This window comes from Eptesicus fuscus, chromosome 16, assembly GCF_027574615.1.
Source record: "Eptesicus fuscus isolate TK198812 chromosome 16, DD_ASM_mEF_20220401, whole genome shotgun sequence".
In the NCBI taxonomy this organism is placed as follows: Eukaryota; Metazoa; Chordata; class Mammalia; order Chiroptera; family Vespertilionidae; genus Eptesicus; species Eptesicus fuscus.
In genome coordinates this window covers 52,443,845-52,449,155 of record NC_072488.1, presented here as the reverse complement: position 1 = coordinate 52,449,155, position 5,311 = coordinate 52,443,845, and the positions used below count along the sequence as shown (strand labels likewise).

At 41.5% G+C, this 5,311-nt stretch overlaps 1 long non-coding RNA gene across 1 annotated transcript; it reads right to left on the bottom strand.

Moving 5' to 3' along the window:
- Positions 1–1,158: 1,158 nt before the first annotated feature.
- LOC114227872 (uncharacterized) lies at positions 1,159–4,241 on the bottom strand. Its single transcript, XR_008558539.1, has 4 exons — positions 4,028–4,241; positions 3,414–3,621; positions 2,295–2,365; positions 1,159–1,619 (listed from the first exon to the last, which is right to left on the bottom strand). It is a non-coding gene; the product is annotated as an uncharacterized LOC114227872 (long non-coding RNA).
- Positions 4,242–5,311: the final 1,070 nt, after the last annotated feature.

Below are 5,311 nucleotides of genomic sequence, written 5' to 3'. Positions count from 1 at the left end.
TATATCCTCTTTGGGAAACTGTATATGCAGATTTACTTTTCCATTTTCTAATTTGAATATTTGTATTTTTGTGTTGAGTTTTATATCTGCATAAATTTTAAATATTAACCCCTTATTAGAAGTATAATTGGTTATTATAGTCTTCCATTCAGTGGGTTGTCTTTTCATTTTGTTGCAGGGTTTACTCATTTAAAAAATAATAAAAATTATGGCAAATCTATAAAGGAGAGACATAAGGTGCCAAGAAAACTGAAGGGGGCCCTAGCCGGGTTGGCTCAGTGGATAGAGCATCAGTCTGTGAACTGAAAGGTCCCAGGTTCGATTCCGGTCAAGGGCACATGCCCTGGTTGTGGGCTTGGTCCCTCGTGGGGGACTTGCAGGAGGTGGCCAATCCATGATTCCCTCATCATGGATGTTTCTGTCTCTCTCTACCTCTTCCTTCCTCTCTGAAATCAATAAAAATATATTTTTTTCAAAAACTGAAGAGGGCCTAGCCTACATCTAAATTGGGGAAAGAAATAGTCTGAAAAGGTTTTCTTGAAAATGATATATTTTATGAAGTAGAATAATTGTAATAGCAGCAGCATCTAATATTTATTGAGTGCTTACTTATGCCAGGTACTGTTCTAGTCCCACAAATATATTTCTGATATCTGTTTTACAGATTAGTGGACTGGAAAATGGAAGGTTAAGACCTAACCCTTGGTCTTCACTGGGTAGTTCAGTTTTTTAGAGTGTCATCGAGGTATGCTAAGGTTATAGGTTTAACTAGAGGTCCAGTGCATGAAATTCTACTAAAATAAAACTATAAAAACTTTGAAATTATTGTTTTGATTAATACAGTTAAATTTGTTGATAGTCTATATGCATTTTAGCATTTTCAATTTAGGGCAGTTTTATAGCCAGAGCATTGAAATATTATTTTATAAGTGTGGAAAATACTCCTGGCTGAAACTTCCTGATACACTACCTGTATTTGTGCTTTCAGGTGCCTGATCACAGCTTCAAAAGTTAAAGTATAAATATTTAATAAGAAATAGGTTCATAGAGGTAATTTCTCTTAAGTTTTCTGTTTTTAAATGAAAGGAATTCTGTTTATTATCATAAAGAAATACTCTGGTCAGTAAGAGACACCTTTACCATAACATGGGACATGGACTTTATTTATGAAGCAAACCAAAATACCATTATTCTCAAAGGAATGTGACACAGCAATAAGCAGATGTCTCAATGGATCTGCAGCTTTGATAACAAAATCATTTCCAGAATATTCTTCCTTTCTATCTCTGGATCCCTTACTATTAACCGACACATAGTAAATGTAACTATTCCGCCTTCTTTGCTACTCTCACTGGTGCTTCCATCTGCCTTTGCTATACTGACACTGCAAGTGGCAAAGGCTGTTTTGAAAATGTGGTCCTACATCTGAGTCCCACAGCGCTGAGGTGTCCATGGAAATTCATGTGAAAGGAGACAGGGAGGGAGTCTGCTGGGGTGGCCTGGACTCTCCTGGGAACATCCTGAGGAGGGAGCCAGGCTGCAGCATTTTCCTCCCTCAGCCAGTGGCAGGGCTCCCACTTTTTTCTCTTCTCTCAGAGGAGGTGCATCTCAGCAGACAACTAGAAGAGAAAGGAAACATAATTATCGATGGGGAAGGGAGAAGTTGGGACCTGAAGATTCTGCAGAGCTCCGCATTTTCTTAAGCTCTGAATGGTCCTATGGTTTCATGACTAGCTTTCTGTTCCTTTCTCTTTCTGTCTTTTAACTTTTGTTACTGCTGTGCTGCTCTTTCTCTGCCAGAGTGGCCTGGCAGTCTGCGGGAGGGGCACACCAGGAGGGGGTTTGTGGAAACCCAAGGAAACTGTTGATGAAATTTCCTAAGTAGACCTTGACTTTGGCCCAGATCTGAGGACTGAGCAAGAGGAACACCCTGGGACCAACACCATGTGCAGACATGCCAACCCCTCACAACAGATGTGTTTGTGTGTGAATGGTTGTGACCATGTGTGAATGTATGAATGTGTGAATGTGTGAAGGTGAGTGCGTGTGTGTGCATGTGCATGCGTTTGTGAATGTGTGAATGTCAATGTGTATGAATGATTGTGAATGGGAATGTATGAATGTGGGTGTGTGTGTGCCTGTGTTGGTGCCCCAAGCAGGGAGTTTTCTCATTATAAGCTCAAGGCCTTAAATTTAGACTTTGGTCTCATTTTCAGATGAAGTTAAACAAAGTCACAGCAAAACACTGACAACCTTGCCCTGGCCAGAGTGGCTCAGTTGCTGAAGCATCATACCTTGCATTGAAAGGTCACTGGTTCCCCAGAAGCCATCTCATCAATGTTTCTCTCTCTGCCTTCTACTCACTCTAAAATCAATTAGAAAACAATTTAAACCAAACTAACAAACAACAACAACAAAATCACACTGAGAGAACAATGATTCCATTCTCTTCTAATATGTGTCCTGTAGTGGGATCATTACCAAGACAGCTTTATGAGTTATTACTTTAGAAAGTAATAATTGCACTTTTATTACATGGGATCAATTGACTCTTATAAAAACATGTATTAACACTAAAGGCCTAGTGCATGAAATTCATGCACAGGAGGGGGGTCCCTCAGCCCGACTTGCACCCTCTCTAATCTGGGACCCCTCGGGGGATGTCGTACTGACAGCTTAGGCCTGCTCCTTGTGATTCTCTACTCTCTGCAGGTCCTGCCTGCTCCACACTGTGGCAATGGGCAAGATGGCACTACTGGGTGCTTCTTTCGGGCTGTGCTAGCCTGCTCCCAGGTCTCCATGGCTACGGTCAAGTGGGCACTGCTGTCTGCTGTCAAGCTGTGCAGCCGGCTTCGCCACCCACCTTGCAGTCACTGGTCTGGCCCTTCCTCCCTCTCTGGCCCTTGAAGTAGCCTCAGAGGCTGCTAACCAAGCCCTCACCCAGTGCAGGCACGCAGAGGCCCCTGCTGCCCAGCTCCGATGCTGCATGTGAAACCTCCTCCTGTCTAGTCAACCCATTACAGTGTCCTGGTTAATTAACATATTTCTCTATTATACATACAATGAGTGGCCAGATTATTATGATCTTTGAACGCATAATAATCTGACCACTCAGTGTGTGTGTATACATACATACATACATATATATATGTGTGTATATATATATATTTTTTTTACAGGCCCAGTGCATGAATTCGTGCATGGTTGGGGTTCGACCAGCCAGGCCAGGGGGAGGGTCATGGGCGGTTAGCCAGCCAGCCTGCCTGCTGGTCAAACTCCTGGTCGAGGGGACAATTTGCATATTAACCTTTTATTATATAGGATATACAGTGAGTGGCCAGATTATTATGCGTTCAGAGATCATAATAATCTGGCCACTCAGTGTATATAGATAATCATTTTAAATAGGTCACCATTTAAGCCCTGTTGGCACTTGTCCGCTGGCCTCTTCATGTGAGGGCTCTGTGAACTGTTGGGGGTGCAGTCTCCATGTGGGCTTCCATCCATCACTTGCGGGGCTGTTCAGTTGTCCTCGATGTGAGAAGGCAGTTGCTGGCCTGCGTACCTCTCTGCACAATGGTGACTCCCCTCACGTGGCATCCTTTGCTTCTCGCAATAGGCCTGTAAGGTAGACACAAGGGGATCAGGGCTCGTCCAAGTTTGCTCAGCAGACCTCGGGCACCAGGCTCTTCTCACCACTGTGTGTCAGGAGGCCGCGTGAGAGCAGGCGTTCAGGTAGACTGAGCACATCCTACCAAGGTTCTGTTTGTAAAACATTGCTTTCCATTTTTTGTTGTTGTTGTTGCTGTTTAATTTTTAGATATTTTTATCACAGTAAAATATATACAATTAACTTTACCATTTTAACTATTTTATGCACAGTTCAGTGGTGGTAAGTATGTTCATAATGTTGTGCAACTGTCATCACCATCATCTCCATCTCTGCTCCCAACTTCTCCAACTGAAACTCTGTCCCCACTAAAGAGCTCACCATCCCCTCCCCCACCCCTGGGACCCTCCATCTTACCTCTGTCTCTATGGCTGACAGCTCCAGAGACCTCATGGGAGCGGGATCACACAGTATTTGTCTTTCTGTGACTGGCTTGTTTCACTGAGCATCATGTCTTCAGGGTCCATCCAGGTTACAGCATGTGTCAGAATGTTTTCTTTCTTCTTTCTTTCTTTCTTTCTTTCTTTCTTTCTTTCTTTCTTTCTTTCTTTCTTTCTTTCTTTCTTTCTTTCTTTTTTCTTTCTTCCTTCCTTCCTTCCTTCCTTCCTTCCTTCCTTCCTTCCTTCCTTCCTTCCTTCCTTTCTTTCTTTCTTTCTTTCTTTCTTTCTTTCTTTCTTTCTTTCATCTTTCTTAATCAAATCTATTGGGGTGAGACTTGTTAATAAAATTTTAGAGCTTCCAGGTACACAATTCTATAATACATCATCTGTATATTGTATTGTGTATTCACCACCCCCAAGTCAGGTCTCATTCCATCACCATTTATCCTTGCTATACCCTCTTCTACCAACACCTTTCCCTGTGGTAATCACCATACTGCTGTCTGTGTTTATGAGGTTTTTTTTCTTTGCTTAATCTCTTTGCCTTTTTCACCCAGCCCCCCAACCTCTTTCCCCTCTGACAGCTGTCAATCTGTTCTCTATATCTGTGAGTCTGTTTCTATTTTTTGTTAGTTTATTTTGGTGATTAGATTCCACATATAACTAAAATTATAAGATATTTGTATTTCTCTAACTGGCTTATTTCACTTAGCATAATACTCACCAGCTCCATCCATGTTGTCCCAAAGGGTAAGATTTCCTTCACTTCCTTTCTTTTTTACAACTGAGTAGTCTTCCACTGTGTTAATATTCCACAGCTTCTTTATCCACTTCTCTACAGATGGGCAGTTGGGCAGCTCCCAAATATTGGCTATTGTAAATAAGGCTGCAGTGAACATAGTGGAGCACATATCTTTTTGAATTAGTGTTTGGGTTTCTTCAGATATAGTCTCAGGCTAACTTACTCCATTGTATGTTCTTGTGTCTTTTGTCAATTATTAATTGACCATAAATGCATGGGTTTATTTCTGGACTTTTTATTTGGCTCCAATTATCTATATGTCTGTTTTTATGGCAGTACCATTCTATTTTTTATTACTATGGCCTTGAGTATAGTTTGATACCAAGTAGTTTGATTCCTCCAACTTTGTTCTTCTTTTTCAAGATTGCTGTATTTGTTGTGTTTTTTTTTTTTTGTGTGTGTGTGTGTGGTTCCATATATATATTTGGAATATTTTTTGTTGCTGGTGTGAACTACACC